Source organism: Puma concolor, chromosome D2 (assembly GCF_028749965.1).
Source record: "Puma concolor isolate L17-30 chromosome D2, mPumCon1.1.hap2, whole genome shotgun sequence".
Classification (NCBI taxonomy): Eukaryota; Metazoa; Chordata; class Mammalia; order Carnivora; family Felidae; genus Puma; species Puma concolor.
This window is the reverse complement of record NC_141677.1, coordinates 12,801,053-12,822,075: the sequence shown is the minus strand read 5'-3', so window position 1 is coordinate 12,822,075 and position 21,023 is coordinate 12,801,053. Positions and strand designations below refer to the sequence as shown.

The 21,023-nt window shown below is 44.6% G+C and overlaps 2 long non-coding RNA genes across 3 annotated transcripts in view; one reads left to right on the top strand and one right to left on the bottom strand.

The window, feature by feature from the left end:
- LOC147575777 (uncharacterized) overlaps positions 1–21,023 on the bottom strand; it is a 51,015-nt gene that overhangs the window by 6,345 nt on the left and 23,647 nt on the right. The gene's annotated exons all lie outside the window — the stretch shown is intronic.
- LOC147575778 (uncharacterized) lies at positions 12,626–19,370 on the top strand. 2 transcript variants are annotated; one of them, XR_015241543.1, is made up of 3 exons: positions 12,635–12,767; positions 16,579–16,701; positions 16,803–19,370. It is a non-coding gene; the product is annotated as an uncharacterized LOC147575778 (long non-coding RNA). The 2 variants fall into 2 exon arrangements; XR_015241544.1 differs by lacking the exon at positions 16,579–16,701 and having other exon boundaries at positions 12,626–12,767.

Below are 21,023 nucleotides of genomic sequence, written 5' to 3'. Positions count from 1 at the left end.
AAAAGCAGACGCTATCACTCTTTTTAATCTTCACCAGTCAGGAAGTTAGGTGTAACCAAGCACAAGGGTCCACAGTAGGGGGTCTAAGCTCTGACTCTGGGATAGAACAGACTTGGGTCTGTCTTCCAGCTCCAAGCTCTTCCCAAGTTCTGAAATGGGGTTAATGATAACATTTCCTAAAGAGAACCGTTAAATGGCTTAACCTCTGACTGTTCTCCCTTCTTTTCCCCAAACTCCTGTCTGGTCTCATCTCCACCCAGCAGTCTGGATGTTCTCCTGTGAATGTAAACCCCATTCCACCACTGCATTACCCCCTGTCTTCCAACTTTTCCTTGAGCACCGTACATGGAACCCAGTCTCAACTCCTTCATCCATCCCAGCTGAGCACCTCTTCTGTGTCCGCCTGCCTCCTCAGCAAACGTCGTCAGGCCTCGCTTTCCCTCGCCCACCTTTTCGAGGCTGTTCTGTTCTCTTTCGGCGCCTTGTACAGGTCAGTCCCCAGGGCCTGTGTGCTCCTGCTCCTTCCTGTCTTTGCTGACTTCAGCTCGAAAACCACATCCTTAGAGAGCCCTTCCCTCCCTCCTTGCTATTTTCTCTCACGGCATCCTGTTTCTTCCTCCGCAGTTCTTACTACTGTATGTAATTATAGATTTCTTTGTTCACCTCGGTATTTTCTGTCTCTCCACCCCTCGGTAAGCTCAGCGAGAACAGAGACAAGGCCTTTTTATTCCATTGCTGTGTGTTCTGAGGGCTGGCCTCACTGGTAGATACTCAATAAACACTGGGTGAATGAGACAGTCATTCATTCAGCATGTATTTATTAAGTGCCAAGCATTGTGGTAAGCACTCAGGATACAAAGATGCATAAGATACAGCATTTCCTAACTTCAAGGAGCTCATAGTCTAGGGAGGGAAGCACATAATCGTACTGTGTAGCAAATGCAGTGACTTGTTTCCAAGACAAAGACAGTATCATAGGGACAGGATGTCTAACCTCCTCTGGGAGAAAGGAAGATCCAAGAGGGTTTCCTGGAGGACATGTCATCTGATCTGAGCCACATAAAGCGGAGGAAAACATTATAAGCACAGGAACCGCCTGAGCCCAGATATGGAACTGAAAAGCAACATTTTGCGGGCAGGGAAACAGTCAGCAGTTTAGAAAATAAAGTGCAAGTCAGAAGATGCTGACAAAATATGTCCGAGAGATGGGCAGAGGCTGACCAAGGAGGGCATTGGAAGCTTGGATTTTTTTTTTTTTTAACGTTTATTTATTTTTGAGACAGAGAGAGACAGAGCATGAACAGGGGAGGGGCAGAGAGAGAGGGAGACACAGAATCTGAAACAGGTTCCAGGCTCTGAGCTGTCAGCACAGAGCCCGACGCAGGGCTCGAACTCACGGACCGTGAGATCATGACCTGAGCCGAAGTCAGACGCTCAACCAACCAAGCCACCCAGGCGCCCCAAGAAGCTTGGATTTTTAAGTCAGAAGAGATCACTGGGAGTTTTAATGGGGGCGGGCGGGGGGTGGGGAGGTGGCAGATTTTTTGAGAAGGACACATTTGGAGGCGGGGAGACCAGATAAAATACAATAAGGACCTGACCAGGGGCAGAGGTAACAGTGAGAGAGAAAGAGAGTCGGGGACAGTTTCGAGAACCTTTCAGACGCAGAACCAGTAAGACTTGGTTACTGATTAAATGTGGGACAGTTTGGCCGGGAGGTTGCTGAGAAAAGAGGAGAGTCCATAGCTTGGCAGATGCGGTTATGACAGAATTCCATCAACCAAGAGAACACCTGGGAAGCAGGTTTGGCGAGTGGGGAGGGAGTGAGGTGACACGTGAGGTCTGGGATACGCTGAATCCGAGGTGCTTGCGGGAACCCAGGAGGCATGGGCCCAGAGATCAGGGCTGGAGCTCTAGGTTTGGGAGTTATCACCCCCACCCCCGAGGCTGTGTGGAATGCAGTGGGCAACGGGGCCCAATGTGGATCCCAGGGAAACCCCCACATTGGCTCTCAGCTGGAATGAGAGAAAAATAAATGCAGTTAACACCCCCCCCCCCGCCCCCGCTAGTTAGAGTTAGAGTAAAACTCTTTCATGCTTGTTAATCTCATTCCCATTGCGTCCCCCAGGCTTGGGTGGCCAATCTCTAATAGCTAATAATAGCTGTGACTTACTGAGCCCTTGCTCTGTGCTTTGTATATTCCAAGCGCTCTGCTTGTATTGATAGCTTTACTCCTCACAAAAGCACTGACTGAGCCACCCAGGCGCCCCTCCAGTTAGCTTTATAAAGAAAATCTGTTTTGGGGCGCCTGGGTGGCTCAGGGGTTACGCGTCCGACTTCAGCTGAGGTCATGATCTCACAGTTCATGGGTTCGAGCCCCGCATTGGGCTCTGTGCTGACAGCTCGGAGCCTGGAGCCTGTTTCGGATTCTGTGTGTGTGTCTCTCTCTCTGCCCCTCCCCCGCTTGCTCTCTCTCTCTCTCTCTCTCTCTCTCTCAAAAATAAATAAACATTAAAAAGATTTTTTTAAGAAAATTTGTTTTTTCTGTTAAATACGTTAAATAACGTTCAAAACCGAATAAATGTTGCTGAGTACGGCAGGGTGCCACCATTTTGATGTGCACACAATTTCCATAAATATCTCTTATTTTAGAATAAGCATAGTAGGGAGGAGAGTGCAAATCATGCGAATAACAGTGGCACTCCCACGTGTTGTAAACACTCCATGATTGAATCCAGCATCTATGGGACAAGGAAAGCCGTGAGGGTCTTACTTCCCTTTGCAATTCCTAAGGTGAATAATATATTATAAAACACTTCTCTGCTAAAAGAATGTTATTATATAGCTTTATTTTATGTCGCTTCCTTATGTAACTTTAGAGAATAGATCCAAGATTCACTTTATCCGTTAGTCATCTTAGGGAAGGCTTTTTCTGTAAATCTGGTATAATGTCACATTTTCTGAATTTCTTTCCAAAGCTGGATAATGATGACCTGAATGGGGCATTCAAAGAAAAAATATATAATCCTAGGAACATGAACATCTTATTGGTGTAGCAGTGAAGTAATGGAAATATTCTAGAACTCTTTTATAGGCTTGCTGTTATAAGAGTGTAACCAAGAATTCCACTTAAAATTGGAAGTTAAAACTTTATGTACAAACAAACAAACAAACAAACAAACAGGTGGCTGCCTATTGGCCATAGTTTGTCGATTCGAGTTTTTGAAAATATTGCATGAAAATATAACTTATCTGAAATTTTACTCTAAGATCAGGCATGGGACAAGGATGACCACTCTTGACCCTTTAATTCAACATAGTATTGGAAGTCTTAGCCAGAGCAATTAAGCAAGAAAAACAAAAAAAGGCATCTGAAGCAGAGAGGAAGAAGTGAAACTGTCTCTATTTGCAGATGACATCATATTATATATTTTTAAAAAACGCTAAAGATGCCACCAAAAAAAACCCCCAACACCTGTTAGAACTAAAAACAAATTCAGTAAAGTTGCAGGATACAAAATCAATATACAAAAATAAGTTGTGTTTCTTACACTAATAATGAAGCATCAGAAAGAGGAATTAAGAAAACAATCCCATTTACAATTGCACCAAAAAGAATAAAACACCTAGGAATAAATTTAACCAAGGAGGCGAAAGACCTGTACCCTGAAAACCAAGTCACTGACAAAAGAAATTGAAGAAGACGCAAATAAATGAAAAGGTGTTTCATGCTCAAGGATTGGAAGAATTTATATCGTTAAAATGTCCATACTACCCAAAGCAAGCCCTATCACAATTCCAATAGCATTTTTTTCATAGAAATAGAACAAAAAAACTTCCATAAAACCACAAATGACCCCAAACAGTCAAAGCAATCTTGAGAAAGAAGAACCAAGCTGGAGCCGTCACAGTCATGAGTTCAAACTATATTATAAAGCTACAGTAATCCAAACAGTGTAATATTACACATACAAACAGACCCACAGATCAATGGAATGGAATAGACCCAACACATAAACCCACACATATATGATCAATTAATTTATGACACAGGAGGCAAGATTATACACTGTGGAAAGGACGGTCTCTTCAATACATTGTGCTGGGAAAACTGCACAGCCACGTGCAAAAGAATGAAACTGAACCACTGTCTTACTCCCACACACAAAATTAACTTAAAATGGAGTAAAGACTTAACTGTAAGATCGGAAACCATAACACTTGTAGAAAAAAAACATAGGCAGTAAGTTCCGTGACATCAGTTTGGAGATGAGTTTTTGGATATGACTTTGAAAGCAAAGGCAAAAAAACCAAACGTAAACAAGGGGGACCACATCAAACTAACCACACAGCAAAGGGACCGTCAACAAAATGAAGACATAACCTACAGAATGGGAGAAGATATCTGCAAATCGTATATCTGATAAGGGGTTAAATATCTCATATATATAAAGAACTCATACAATTCAATTTAAAAAATCTGATTAAAAATGGGCAGAAGAACTGAGTAGACAGTTTCCCAAAGAAGACATACAGATGGCCAATAGGTTTAATTTTCAGGGAAATGCAAGTCAAAACCACAACGAGACATCACCTCACACCTGTTAGAATGTCTGTGATCAAGAAGACAAGAAATCACAAGGGTTGGCAAGGATGTGGAGAAAGCAAACCCCTGTGCCCTGTTGGTGGGAGATAAATTGGTGCAGCCACTATGGCAAACAATATGGAGGCTCCTTCAAAAATTAAAAATAGAATTACCATATGATCCAGCAATCCCACTTCTGGATACTTATCTCAATAAAATGAAACCACCAACTCAAAAACAACATTTGCACCCTTATGTTTACTGCAGCATTATTTACAATAACTAAGACATGTAAACAACCTACATGTCTATCTATCATATCATATATCATATATATCATAATGGAATATATATTGTTACATATATTACACACAATGAAGTATTATTCAGCCGTTAAAAAGAAGGAAATCCTGCTATTTCCTGCATATGTGATCCTTGAGGGCATCATGCTAAGTGAAACAAGTCAGATGGAGAAAGGCAAATTCAATATGATCTTACTTACATGTAGAATCTGAAAAATAAAAAACCTGACAAAACAAAAAACAAATTCTGTGATATAGAAACAGATCGGTGGTTGCCAAAGGCCAGGGGTGGGGAACAGATAAAGTGGGTGAAGGTGGTCTAAAGGTACAAATTCCCAGGGGCGCCTGGGTGGCTCAGTTGGTTAAGTGAGGGACTTTGGCTCAGGTCATGATCTCACAGTTCATGAGTTTGAGCCCCACACCCACCTCTGTGCTGTCAGCACGGAGCCTGCTTGGGATCCTCTGTCCCCCTTCTCTCTGCCCCTCCTCTGCTCGCACCCTCCCGTGCATGCTCTCTCTCTCTCTCAAAATTAAAAACATTAAAAAAATAAAGGTACAAATGTCCAGTTATGAAATAAATAAGTCATGGGGATATAATGTATCGCATGGTAGCTATAGTTAATAAGACCATATTGTACATTTGAAAGTTGCTAAGAGAACAGATCTGAGGAGTTCTCATCACAAGAAAACAGAATTTGTAACTGTGTGAGAATAGATGCTGACTACACCTATTGTGGTGATCATTTTGTAATATATTCAAATATTGCACCATTGTGTTCTACACCTGAAACTAATATAATATTACATGTCAAGTATATATTCTCAAGAAAAATAAACACAAAATTTCTTACTCTCTTTTGACAGTAATGGAGAGCTATGGAAACTTAGATACTCTTTCCAAATAAGTCTCACAATAAGGCAAAAAAAAGAGAGAGAGAGAGAGAGAGAGAGAGAAAACATTTCACCCATTAGTAGTAAACTAAAATACCAAAAATCCCTCTTAAAAATGTTGTAGGACATACCCAAAGAATGCCCCCAATTCTACATCTGCCCCAACCCACTCCTGGGACTCCAAACCCGTTCTTCTCATAGTGTAGGCCCCAACCAGGGGCATCAACATCATCTGGGAACATGTTAAAAATGCATATTTTCAGGCCTCACACCTCACCGGTTGAATCAGAAATTCTGGGAGGTGGGGCCCAGCAATCTGTTTTTAACAAGCTTTCCAGAAACATCTGGTGCAGGCTGGTTTCCAGAACCACGACTCCAGAATCACATACTTCTGTTGAAGATTCAACTCAGCGGTTAGTAGTGTCCCCCATAGTAGATGCTAGCCATGCCCTGCCCAGGCTTCCCCGGGGCTCTGTCACCCTCACCATGCTGTCTGGCCTGAGATGCAAAGGTTCAGCCCCATCGCACCAAGGGGGACTCACTCTATGGTGCAGTTCCAGTTTCCAGAGCTGCCTGGAGGGGTGAGCTTGAAGCTAGCCTCCAGTCAAGACCCATCCCTGGTTGGGTTTCCGCTTGTCCTATCTTTCTCCCCCCACTGCCCTTCTCCTAAGAATACTTCCGCGATGAATCACTTGCTCAAGAAGCCCCCTGCTTCTTGGGAACCCTACCTGTGATAGAAGGGGCGACACGGGAGCGCTTGGGCAATTGGGAGGGAGCTGGTTGGCTACGGTTTCAGGAATTCACAAGAGTAAAGGAGGCACTGAAGAAGAATTCTATTCCTCTGTGCAGAGGCTATGGTGATACTGATGACAGCAAGACTGCCTTTCTCCAGAGTAACAAAATGCCTTTGTTATGATTATTAATTTTGTCCTAAATCTCTGAATCTGAACCTTCCATCAAACTTCCTGCCTGGTGACTGTCGAGGTCCTCAAGGCCTCGGGCAAGTTCCTTTTCCAGAATACTGTGCTGCCCCACTCCCCTCCTCTGCTCTTCATATTTGAAACTATTGTGACTAAACGCAGGTGTTCTTTGGTGGTTGAAATTGACCCTTTGTCACCCCCAGGCTGCGTGAGTGTCCTCCTCAGTCTCTGTGGTCTCCTTTGCTTCCCTAAAGCAACACTTGCCATACCCAATGTCCACATCATTGTCCATTTATTGCTTCATAAGCCCGAGAAGACTCAAGAACTCTGAACATAATTCAGGCTAACATGGCCTGCTCCCTTGTTGTCTCATAGAAGGAAGGTACTTACAAAATGTTTGTCGGGAGATAAAAATGAGAGAGTAAATGAATGATTCATGTTACCAGAGTGCATAAGTTTTATGTGGATGCAAATTTGTTTTCACTCGTACAATGTCCCTTTGCTTTTTTAATTTGTTTGCTCTCTTGCCTCCACGGATGGCAAAGACTATGTCTTCTAGTCCTCTTTCATCCCTGCAAAGACAATAGAACTAGTGTTTGATTGAATACTCAATTTTGAATACTTAATTAATCAGTCAACATGTATTCAAGTCCAAACTATTTTAAGGATACTTTAAAGGCAGAGATTTAAAAATAAATGAAACACAGCAGTCTTCAAGAAGCTCATGGCAGCCTGATTATTTGTTCTTAAAGAGAGTCTTGTTGAATGCAAAACTAAGTTTGGTTTAATATTTGTTCTGTTTAATATTTGTTTTGGGTGGCTCAGTTGGTTAAGCATCCGACTCTTGATTTCAGCTTAGGTCATGATGTCACGGTTCATGAGTTCCAGCCCCACGTGGGACTCTTCACTGACAGCATTGAGCCTGCTTGGGATTCTCTCTCTCCTTCTCTCTCTCTCTCTCTCTCTCTCTCTCTGCCCCTCCCCCGCTTTCTCTCTCTCTCTTTCTCTCCCTCTCTCTCTCTCTCAAAATAAGTAAATAAACTTGAAAAAATATATATATTTGCTTTGTTATACTTTGTTATCCTTTTCATGGAAATACATTCGCAAATCATCAAAAAGTTTCTTCTCCAGACCACGTGACCCCATTTTGTCAGCAAAATGGTCGGTGTACCAATCCCACTCTGGCTGTCAGCACGATCGGTGTATGCTACCGCTTGGCTCAATCGTGGGGATTGAGAGGCAAGGTTGCAGGTTCAAGTCCTACTGTATGTACTTGTAGGGGAGTCAGGGTCCCTATGGCAGGACATGTTTGAATCTGAATCCAAGTCATAGAGGTGGGCAGCCTCACTTTAAAGCATGCACCTTTAAAGTTCTGGCACTAGTTCCCCGCTCCGTGCTTTGAAATGAAATCAAAGCTTGCTTTGGTCTTGACTTTAGCTTTGGTCTAATAATGGTCTGATAGGTATGTCTATGGCAGCCTTTTTGATTTAACTTTTCCCCTTTAATGACAAGAACACAAAGTCTTTGAGTTTCTTGGCCTCTGTGAGGTGAGTCATGTGTTTTTACAGATACAGAAATTGACGGAGGAATGACTTACATAAGGCAGAGGAGCAACTCCAAGAATACAGTGAATCCTGTGCCACGAGACTGCCCAGAACTACTGGGCCCTCTGTCCGCCTTCTTGCCCCTACACTGTACCAGGCATAAACATTAGCAGAGGAAAACAACGGTGGCCCATTGAGGGGGGAAGAGATAGGCCCCAGTTGCATTTCTGTTCTCTCCATTGGGGGTGAAGAACTACAGTTAATGGGGCTCTTCCTTTTTGCCTGCTCATGTCCCAGTTGGCCTCTGGAAGTCAGCCAGCACTCGTTCTACAGCAAATGTGTGGTGGGTTCTGGGCAAAAGAAAATTATAATAAAAACAGAAAAGGTGAACCATGACATTGGCTCTAATTGCCCCCGAGGGTCTTTTTCTCTAAGCTACAAGGTATGCAATCTTATATTTTCCTACTAGGAATGGAGACATTTTACTTGTCAGCCATAGAAATTCTCCCACTTTCTTGGGTATAACGGGTGTTAACAAAAGCATCCATCATAATCTGAACATCAACTTGAAGCAGATACCACTGGGTCTTTTGTATGGTCTCATTTAATCCTCATGACAACAAATATTTATTGAGCAACCCCCATGTGCCAGACACTGCGTTGAAGACAAAAGATACAAAAAATAAATTGGGCCCAGTCCGGCTCTCCAGAATTGTATAGTCTAGGGTGGAAGATATAATCAAGATCAATATTATAATACAGTATTATAAGAGCAAAGTGGTGAGCCTAGGTTGCTCTGGGAACACATAGGAGGAGACCCTAAAGCAGTGTTGGATGTCTTCTTGGAGGAAGTGATTTCTAAGCACTATTTGATGGAAATTATTATCTCCAGGGATGCCTGGATGGAAATTATTATCTCCAGGGATGCCTGGATGGAAATTATTATCTCCAGGGATGCCTGGAGTCAGTCGTGGAGTGTCCTATTCTTGGTTTTGGCTCAATCATGATCTCAATGTTCATGGGTCCGAGCCCAGTGTTGGGCTCTGTGCTGATGACATGGGGCTCCTTGGGATTCTTTCTCCCTCTCTCTCTGCCCCTCCCCGGCTTCTGTTCTCTCTCTTTCACTCTCAAGAAAAAAAAGAACAGAAAACAAAAAATTATATATAAAAAAAGAAAAATTATTATTTCCATAATTATCTTTTAGCCTAATAGAGTTTAGGGAAGACAGAATACTGGCCCCCAAAGATGCCCACATCCTAATCCCCAGAACCTGTGAATATGTTACCTTATATTGCAGAAGAGCCTTTGCTGATGTGATTAAGCAAAAAATCTTGAGATGGGGAGATTATCTTGAGCTATCTGGGTGGGCCCAATGAAACCACATGTAATCCCCTCTGAGAGGAAGCAAGAAGGTCAAAGCCAATAGTGGGAGATGTAGAAGCCGGAGGTTGGAGCGGTGGCAGGAAGGGGCCATGGAATGTGGGCAGCTTCTAGAAGCTGGAAAAAAACCAAACAAACAATAAAATGGGTTCCCCTCCAGAGTCGCCTGAAGGAACCACCTGCCAACACTTGTTTTTAATCTGCAAGACTCATTTTGGACTTGTTCTTGGGGCTCCTGGGTGACTTGTGAGTTGAGCTTCTGATTCTTGATTCCCGCTCAGGTCATGATCTCACAGTTGTGAGATGGAGTCCCACGTTGGCCTCCAAGCTGGGCATGGAGCTTGCTTAGGATTCTCTTTCTCCCTCCCCTTCTGCCCCTCCCTGCTACTTGTGCTGTCTCTTTCAAAAGGAAGGAAGGAAGGAAGGAAGGAAGGAAGGAAGGAAGGAAGGAAGGAAGGAAGGAAGGAAGGAAGGAAGGAAGGAAGGAAAAGAAAGAAATGGACTTTTCTAAAACTGTAATAGAATAAATCTGTGTTATTTTAAGCCGCTAGGTTTGTGGCAATTTATTACAGCAGCAATAGGAAATTTGCCCAATGTCACAAACTAGATAGGATAAAGCCATTTTTAAAACCGAGAGTGGTATCCATTATATCTCAATAAAACTGGGGGGGGGGTAGGAACCCCCCAAAACGAAGAGTGAATACTCCAAAGCATGGGCAGTCCTTCCAGAAAGCTTATGTCACCTTTTAAGAAATTCCTTGGCTATTTGCTCAACATGTTTTGAGGAGCTAGTCTACCAGGCTCCTTCCCTGCTCTCTTGCCTAAGGCACAACGTACACTTCTAGAGACAGCAAAAGTTATCAGATGCTAGCATGCTAGAATGCTAGATCATCCATGGGCCACTGAGTTGTTTCTTGAGGAGCGTGGTGGAAAGATAGCTGGATTTAAAGCTAAGAGACTAAATCTCCAGTCTTGGTACCCTTAATCACTAGCTCCAAGGCTTGAACAAACCTTTCACATTTCTGGGCCACATATGCAAAACAAGGGCTTGAGCAGAATGGTTTTTGATGTTCCTTTAGTCTTAACATTCCTACAATGCCTCAAGACCACCGATATGCCCTATCCATCGTCTCCTGCACACACGCCCTGAAGCCATTAAGCCCCTAATGGGAGTTCAGTCATAGTAACTTGGATGTCAGTTCATTTATTATTTAACCAAGGAAAAGGAAAGAAACTTCTCCTCTTCCAAAGGGGCCAGTGTTAGCAGAGATCGTCTTAAATTCCCTGAGTTTCAAAACTCTGCAGAGCAAGCTGAAAGATTACTTAGCAGCTAGCAAAGTTGAAGGGAATGATCTTAGTGTGTAAGTTCTGTCAACGTGTATAAAGTATTACTTGAATAGTTCCAGATGAACAATAGTTGTAGCTAATTCTGGAAATGGCCGTATTCCATGCCATCCAGTGACGGAGCCTGAAAGAAGAGCTTGAAATAAGATCTGGATCTTTGGCAAATGATCTTAGAGGCCCCAGGAACACTGGAGTCAAGGCCGTCTCAGATTATGTGTTCAACCTAAACACCAATTTGCTGACACAGAGTGATCCTGAGGCTTTATCTATGCTGGAGAGATACCCTGTGGGTTTCAAGCAACCTAATGATAATACCTGCCATGTCACAGCTTTGCATCTTCGAAGCATGGAAGCCACCGCACGAATTTCCCTCTACCTTTCTGGGCTGGTCCTACGTACAATTCTGTGCATGCTGTTCCTTGACATTTCTCTGCTTTCTGCACTGTGGATGCCCTGAAACACTCAGGAAAACATACCGATTATTAACCCGACCAACCAACAATTAATAAACCATCTCGTGGCCTTAAAGTCCTTTCCTTTCTTGACCTCCCTATCCAGCACTTGGCACCATCGTCATTCTCTTCTAGAACATGTTTCCACCTGATTCTGTGGTGCTTTCTTCTATCCAGTCCTCTCCTCAGTGGCTCCTGCTTAGTCTCTACCTCTGGCCCCTCTTCTTCCTTCTTCCTTCTTCCTGCCTGTCCACTCTCAGTCTCCCATGTCCATTCTCGGTTCTCAACCCTTCCCTCTGAAGGTCATCTCCCTGGATAACCTCGTCCCATCCCAGTGTATGATCAGCATCCTGATGTGTAGCGCCCTGAGGTCTCAGAGAGGTCACAGCCCTCTCTCAGACCTCAGTTGCCACGTACTGGATTCACACCAGGATGAATCCCACCCCTGCCCTGCAGAACAGCTGCGTGAATGTGGACTAGTGACTTGAGCTTCAGCTTCCTTATCTATACAATGGGGAGAATTGAATGCACCTCATGGTGTTGTAAAAAGCATTAAAGAAGTTGGTTTTGCAAAGTGATTGGCACATGGTAATCACGTGATCTGTGTTCTCTGTAACTTTTATTCGAATGATTGAGCGTTTTAACTTGCATACTCTATTAGCACACTTCTCCTATTTTTGCAACAACAGCACAACCCCTCTAATGATTCCTATTTCTCTTAGTGATCACCTGCCTTCCCATGTTCTAGACTCCAGATTCTGAGGTCAACTTTGAGCCTCTTTTCTCTTTTGCCCCTATATCTAATGAATCACCAAGCCCCACCCCTCAGTTCAAATCTGGCCCTTCCTCTCCATATCTATCCCTAATAGCCTGATTTGCATTGATTATTCCCTAACCAATCTTTCTTGCTCTCGTGTTTTTCTTACTGCCAACCCATCCCAGACCTGTGAAAATGTTCATCTTGGCACCTAGCTGTAATTACACACTTCACTGGTCCCAAACAAACTTCCACTGACTCACGCTTCTTGCTCAACACAAGGCAATTCCTCAAAGTAACATTCAGGTTCCTACACGGTAGGGTTGAGGCTTGGCTCAGACGGTGTGAGGGGGTGGGGAGAGGGCGGCCCTCCGGATGGCATGATAACGCGTCAGCTCAGGGTGGGAGAAAATGTGAGTCACCTGCTTGTTCTCAGTAAGCAGCAGAGAGTATATAAAGAGAATGGGTAACTCCGTGCTAAATAGCAAAAAATACCAAAAGTCACACGGGCATGAATAACATTCAATCACAATTTATCAAGCATTTTCTAAAGTGCCAGATCCTATGGCTGGGTGTTGGGGATGTGGTGAACGTAAGTAATACAGTCTTTGCTCTCAAGGATTTAAGATCAGAGAGACAGACGGGTAAGTCGATGGCCATTGGAACACAGTGTGAACCCCACTGAGCTCTTTGGTGGGAGTACAGAAGGATGTCACCCGTGCATGTGGGGGTTGGCGGGGTGGGGGAACCGTCTTAGGAGGAAATGACATCTTAGTTGAGACAGAAGCATGAAGACTCAGTCAGCCAGGTGAGGGTAAAGCGGCAGGGTGGGGAGGGGGTGTTTCACGGTGAGGGGATCCCCTGGGCCCACCGAGACACAGACAGACCCTGCTGCTGTAGGGCTGAGGCTTCGCTGGGGGCAGAGGTAAGGGGTGTTGAGAGATAAGGGGTAAGCAGGGGGTGGACTAGGAAGAACTGTCTTCACCATCATAAAAGGGTTGGAGTTTATCCTGGCGGTGCAGGGGAGCTTCTGATCAGGGAAGCGTCTCATCAGATTTTCTTTATTCTCAGAAGCTGAGAAAAGAGCCAGGAGTTTAGTTGGGAAGAGGCTCCGTACATCAATAATTAGAACTCAAAGAATTTCAGATTAATTTCAGTGGTTCTGTTTCAGCAATGATTTCAATTTCAAGACGTTTCATTGGACTCGGTTCTTTACCTCTGACCCTTGTGGTTCATAAGTAACAAAAGTAGTCATCAACTGATTTATGTGCTGTTGTCTAAATAAATGTTTATTAGGGTCATAATTATGGGCTGTCAGGGTCAGAAAGGACCTGCTTGAAAACAAAAGCACGGGTGGACAGAATGGTGGATCCTTCTTTTTTTTTTTCCGGGTGACTGCCTTAATTTAGCTCTGCCTGGCCTCTGTGGCTAACCCCGAGGCGGAGGCATAATGCCTAGAGGGGGACATTGAGGAGGCCTGTAGGCCCGGCCCGGCCTGACACCCCCCTTCTCAGGGAAATGAGGCTATGGTGAGCTCTCCACAATGAACCCAAAGCAGCTTCATTTGGCAAGAGTTGGGAATGAGAGGGAGGGGTCAGGCGTCCCCAAAGAAGGGAACCCAGGCCCCATTATGTAAATAGATACCACCCCCTTTAGCCCAATTTTGAAAGATAGAGACACAATCACTCCTCCAGGTCCAGACTCAAAGGCTGCCTTAATAGAATCTGGCCCTATGCTGTATATGTCATTAGGAAAAAAAAATCTATCTTGATGGCTTAGTCATTACAGAAGCGACAGTAGCATAATGCAACAGCCCTTGGAAAGGTTATTAGTCACAGAGTGCAGATGACTTAGATTTGATTACTTCCCACGGGGAAGGTTGAAGAAATGGCTCCCTCAAACCCCAAGTATTTTTTTTTTAGGGTTAATGGAAATTTCAATGTCACCATTATCCTACAATAACTGGTGTTACCTGTTATTTGTATAACACTGAGATTTTATATATTATAGCTATGATTATCCCCATTTTAGATATGAGGAGCCAGAGACCCCTCAACAGAGAGGTTAAGTAACTTGCTCAGTGTTGCACAGCAGATAAGTGAGGGTTCCAGAGTGAACCCAGCAAATTTCTGACAAGAGCTTGCACTATAAAATATTACTTGCCCATGAAATATCACTGTTGTATGGATGAAATTTTAGAAAGAGAGATAGTTTATTCACTTATTAGATTGGCAAAGACTGGGAGGCTGAACGATGTCCAAGGTGAGGAGGGCTTGGGGAAAAGTGTGCTCGGCTACCCCGTGTAGACAAAGTGTTGGGTATCCATTCTTCCTTTCCAAGCAGGAGTCAGAGGTGTTCAGGTAGCCACCCGTCTCCAGCTCTAGAATGGAATCTGAGTATGTAAAGCCACTGTTTTCACACTATAACATGAACTTTGTTTGGCCAGTCATAGCCCGTGTCGTTCCAAAACATGAAATCGAGTAAAAATATTATTATACTTTTCATCTGGAGTACTGGTTTATGCGAGAAAAAGAAATATCTTTATTATTTAAGCTAATCTGTGTTGGGATTGTTGTTCCTTCACAGCTGAAAGCTCCTGGGTGACTCACTACAAGTGTGAACTTTTAAAAGTGTGCAATACTTCTGGAGGGCAATCTGACTATATGTGTCAAAATCCAACTAAACATAGTAATATCACTTCTAGGAATATATCTCAAAGAAGGAAATGGCTGTATGGGCAGGGTAAAAGGATGTTCATGCAATCAATATTTTTAAGAGTAAAAAAGAAAGAAACGACCTAAATAATCATCAAGAAAGATTATATATAAACTATGTTGTATTCCAGAGTCTATGCAACAAAACACTATGCAATCAGCAACATGATGGGATTTAGAAAGCAGTGAATTGTTCACATCCTGTCTCAGCATAAAAGACATGAACAGGAAATTAGTCAAGCCATTGAGTTTCAATGAAAAGTTAATATGTGTGTGTTTTTCGCAACCACTGATGCATAATTGATAGAGTCAAAGATCATCACTAGATGCTAAAACCATTGGGTAAAAGGTTGTAGGAGGAGGTTGTCACTTGGTCTCCAAGGATCTCCCTTGAGGTTATTTATTGATTACAATGGAGGAAGTCACCACTATATTGAAGAGATCTGGCAGATGCTACTTAACCAAGTGATGAGACTTTGTAATCCCAACAGAGACAACGGACCCCATGATGTGATGTGCTGTAAAGTACCGACCCCACTTAGGTCATATTCTTGTCAGAAAGATTTAACCAGAATCTAGTCAATCTACGCAAGTTCAGATTATAGGCCATTCTACAAGACAATGGGCTTTGATTCTGAAAAAACTCTGTCACAAAAGAAAAAAATAAGGCAGGAAAGAATATTCTGGAACACCACCGTCCAATAGAAATACGAGAGCCATATATGCAATTTAAAAAATTTACATTGCCACATTACAAATAAAAGAAACAGGTAAAATTAATCTTAGTCATTTAAAATGGTAATTATTAATTAATAAGTTCAATAAATAATTTTAATTTTATATTTTTAGTCCAATATATTCAATGTATTAACACTTCAGTATGCAATCAGTATACGGGATTACCAGTGAGATAGCTTGCGTTAGTTTGTGTGTGTGTTGAGTTTTCAGTACAATGTACATTTCAAGCCACATGTCAAGCACTCAATAGCCACATGGCCAGGGGCTTCCATATTGGATGGCTCAATTCTAGATTACAGAGGATTAAAGAGATGTAATAACCAGATGAAACGTGGGAACCTGTTTTGGAACAACAACAAAAATAGCTCTAAGGGAGATTGTGGGGGTAACCGGGGCCATTTATAGACTGCATGTGGTATAGACTGTGTATTTTTAATATTAGTATATATACATTAAAGTCCTTGAGTAATAACTATACTCAGTTGTGTAGGAGAATAGTGTCATGCTTAGGAGGTATATGCTAAATTGCTTGGGTGTAAGGTCTGATGTCTGTAACTTACTTTCAAATGGCTTGACAAATCACAGACCGTAAATAGACAGAGAGCAAGCAGATAGAGATACAGAGAGTGAGCAAGTGTTAATAATTGGTGAATCCGAGGGGCGCCTGGGTGGCGCAGTCGGTTAAGCGTCCGACTTCAGCCAGGTCACGATCTCGCGGTCCGTGGGTTCGAGCCCCGCATCGGGCTCTGGGCTGACAGCTCAGAGCCTGGAGCCTGTTTCCGATTTTGTGTCTCCCTCTCTCTCTGCCCCTCCCCCGTTCATGCTCTGTCTCTCTCTGTCCCAAAAATAAATATATATAAAAAAAAAACACGTTGAAAAAAAAATAATTGGTGAATCCGGGGAAAGGACGGTCAGATGTTTGTTGTAATGCTTTGTTTCAACTTTTTGAAGGTTTGAAAGGTCTGAGAGAAAACACAGATTCTAATCATGATGATGATGATCCTACTGGGCTTTATAGTCTATGGTGTATTTTCACATATATTGTTAATTGGATCCTTTCAGAAGTCTGTGCAGGTAGATACAGATGGTATATTTTATCTTTGTTTTATAGTCAATGAAAACATTTCTTCACGTGCCAGGCACAGTACATACATTTGCTCTCCTAATTTCTGCAGGAGCTCCCAGAGACAGGCTGAGTCTCTCCCCTTCACCAGAGCTCACCCCTGAGGCTCTGGGAGGACAGAGGACAGTCAAGATCGCCAAACAAGAAAGTCCCAGCCTGACCTGACCTCCTTTCTCTCTTCACTTCCTGTTTGTAAGCCCTCTTGGACGGATGCAGAAATGGAAGCCCAGAGACGTTAACTAACTTGTACAAAGTCACACAGCTACTAAGGGGCAAAGCCAGAATTCAAGCCAGACTTCGGTCTCCCATTCCAGGGCTCTTTTTTCACAGCACCCAAGCCACCTATGGATCGGCCCTCCCTCCTGAACCTACGCTCTGAAGTAGGTTCAGGCTCTGACGGTGACTCACATGAGAAGAGGTCTTGGCTCAAGGGCCCTCAGCACAGGAAGTTAATTGAGCTATTGAAGTTGAGCCAAGGAAAGGCCCATAAGCTCAGAGATCGCCTCGCCAGAGAGAAGCTTTATCAAAACAAAAGCACAGCCACATCAACTAAATCATCTGATGCTCTGATTAAGAAGCATGAGTGGCCACCCCATGTGATCTGTGATGTGATCTGTGCGCTCCAGCCCCGGAGACAAGATCGGGCACAGATTTCTGCCTTTGGGGTAGGAGGATGGCATTCAGGCAGGATTACATTTGTGGGGCTGGGGAAGGGTGAGGTGATGTGGGAGGGAGGGATGGGGCCTTTCAGGCCTCCAGTCTCACAGCTATGCTGCATCTTTTTTTTTTAAAGCAAATATAATTCGGTTTTCAGTGAACTTTAAATGAAATCTAAATTTTTAATGGAAATTAAAATTTGTCATTTAGTTTTAATTATTTGATTAAAAAACCGTGTGCGTTACTGAAAGTCTTAGGCTGGAGAACAACGAAGGCATGTGTCAAAATACTCAAATAAGGAGAAAATAGCAACCATAACAGGAATCTAAGGGAACGGTGAGTTTTGCATCAGAACAGACTCAGTGCAGTGAGGACTTCCAAAGAGGGCTTGATAGACTCCTTCCTTCCAGGACCACCCCCTTCTCTCCCTTTGATGAGGGGATTCCAGCAGGGATCCACCAGGTAGCTGTAAAGCAAAGAAGGTCATCTATGGAGGGTTGACCTTGAACCCCAAAGCACTTCTTGAACTGCTAGAAGGGGCTGCCTGGCTGTTCTGGAGATCGCAGGGTCCCGGTATACTGGGGGCAGCCAACCGCCCAGCTCTGGGGAAAAACGTGCACACGGGAGCATCTGGGCACGCGCCCCAAGCCCCTCCCTCTGACTGTGGCAAGACCTGTGTTTAGGGGTTACACCTGACTCTTTTCAAATAGCTTCTCAGTTGGAGATGCTGCAGCGACTGTCAATCTAGACCCTGAATCCGGGAATGTTCATAGTGCGGAGCACGCATGACAGGACAGAGATTTAATCAGAGACCCGGTTTAGGGTGATGTTGGCGGTGGCGGTGAAGCCTGACGGTAGACACCAAACCCTTAGCAGAGTGGTCCTGGAGGAGCGAGTCCGGGTAAGCAGCCAAGATCCACCATTCAGACAGCCCGCGTGGGCCTGACTGGTGAGTGAATTCTGCAGAACTCTGTCTGCATGCTGAACTGGTCAGGCCTGCCTGTGACCTTCATCCAGACCTGTCTGGAAGGGACAGGGACAGAAGAGTGGCAAAGCCAGCGGTGAAGGACTGTCCGGAAGCTCTCCCACGTGCTCTCTCTGGACTGGTCAACCAGCACGTCTTCTCCGTCGTTCAGCTCGAATCCCCCCCCAGGCTTTTGGTGGTGGTGTTTAATCTGAGTCTTTACCTTGCTGAGCACTAGGACACATAGGACTTATGCAGCCAAGAGCTGACAAAAAGGGGGTCCCTACATGGGGGCTTGGTGATCCTGTAGCCCAGAAGTGCTCGCTCTCCCCCTGAGACCCCATACCCCCCGAGTCCCGAGGTGCTCAATCAGCTCCCAGGGCTGGGAGAACCTTGTGTGCCTGTCTCAGGGCCGAGTCCTCGGAGCTGGAGGTATTGAGTGCGAGGAAAGCCAGAGGGGCCTCAGCCTCAACCCGTAGACTTGATGTTGGCCAGCGCATCTTGTGACTTCCGGTATCAAAGATTTCTCCCGCTGAAAGGAAGGGCTGGAGCTTCCACGGCTCAGAGGCACTCAGTGGAATGCTCTGTTCTATTTTAGTGACACAATGGTCACATTATCCTTAAAACGAAGAAAATGCACTTGGGGCGTAATAATACTGCTTCCCTCGCGTTCTGTCCCATTCTTCCTTCCTGCCCTTCACCGCACCCTCCCCTACTCTTTGCTCTATTTTTATTGATGTGAAATTTATAGAACAAACAATGAACCGTTTTTAAAGCATATGACTCAGTGGCATTTCGTGCCACACAGTGTTGTGCAACCATCACCTCCGTCTAGTTTCAAAACTTTTTCATCACCCCAGAACATCCCTGAAGGCATGAAGTGGCCTCTGTGGCTTCCCCTCCCTGTCCAGGCATGGCAGGAACCACTCATCTGCTTTCTGTCTCTGGGGATGTGCCTCCTCTGGACATTTCATATAAACGGAAACGTGCAATATGTAACTTCTTGTGTCTCATATCTGTCACTTCATGTTATGCTTTTGAAGATCATCCAAGTTGTAGCAAATAATAGTACTTCATTCTTTTTAAAAAATATTTATTTATTTTGAGAGGGGGAGGGGCAGAGACAGAGGGAGAGAGAGAATCTCAAACAGGCTCCGTGCTCAGCGTGGAGCCCGACGCGGGGCTTGATCCCACAACCGTGAGGTCGTGAGCTGAGCTGAAATCAAGAGTCGGACGCTTAGCCCACTGAGCCATCCAGACAGCCCCAGTACTTCATTCTTTATGACCAAAGAGTATTCCACTTTGTGGGTGTAGCAGAACTCAGGCAGTCATCCGTTGATGGGCATTTGGGTCGTTTCCACCTTTTGGCTACTGTGATTAATGCTGCTACAAACATTCATGCACACGTTTCTGGGTAGATGTATGCTCGCATTGCTCTAGGGCCATATGGTAACTCTGTGTTTAGCATTTTAATCGATTGCAAAACTGTTTCCCAAAGCTGCTGCATCATTGGGCACGTCCACCAGTACAGTCGGAGGGTCCCTCGCCTTTTATCCAGTGGAACAAAACCAAACCAGCAAAACAATCTGCTCATCCTAAAGCACGGCGGCTGCCAAGGGCCTCTCCAGAACCAAGTGCGTTTCCTAACAATGATTCACAAAGCAGCTCTGGTAAAAGGTGAGCCTAAAACAAACACACCCAGCTGGTCCACAAGCTGCCCGCAAAGGCCGAAGAAGCTGGTCTGTCCGCCGCTTCAGGGGAAGAGGCTCTACTAAAGTTGTTCTGCTCCTGTGCACCCTCCACCCCCCACCATGGTCAGCTGCTCTTTGCCCCCATTCGAACGGGTCCATCAGCAGGTCAGCTTGGCCAGCCCCCCACTGAGCATGGACCGTGTACCTCCCCAGCTGGTGGGAAGACGCGTGGAAGAGGAAAGAGGTCAGGTGCAATTCAAGGAGCATGCTGCGATGTGGACAAGCCTGGAGCAGCACGAAAAGGGGTGGCATTTTAGAGCTGGAAAGGACTTTGTGATCTCAACTCCAAGTCAGGCACGAAGTCAAAGTTGAAGAAACGAAGGTCACTCTGGATCGGGGAAGCCGAGGCGAGAAATCGGGTCCCGCTACGTCTGTGTTCCCAGGCTCGTCCTATAAGGCTCACCTGGGGAGCTGGTAAAATGCAGATCCCCTGGCCAGGCCAACCAGACCCGACTATCGGGGGACAGAGGCTGTGCTTTTAGTGGGTCTGATCAGGAAACTTGGGGAAGATGCCACTCATTGTGAAGAAAATGATAAAGCTGATTTAGCAGCAGCAAAGTTGCCTAGTTCTTGATTTCATTGCTGATATCCCCTTGCATTGGAGTGAAAATGTGAAGTCATCATGTTTGCATGCTATGTGGTTTCTGTTAGTCTGCCTTAGGTTCTGATGGTCCCATGATTTAGATAGTCCCAGCCTGTGGGACGCACACCTGCGTGCACGCACACGCACGCACAGAATGGATGGCGAGTTGCCCATCTCCTTTAAGCCAGATTATAGCAACTAACTTCACTGTTCTGCACCTCGCTTGTAAAAAGGAAAAAAAAAAGAGGGTGCCTGGGTGGCTCAGTTGGTCAAGTGTCTGACTTTGGCTCAGGTCATGATCTTACAGTTCACAACTTC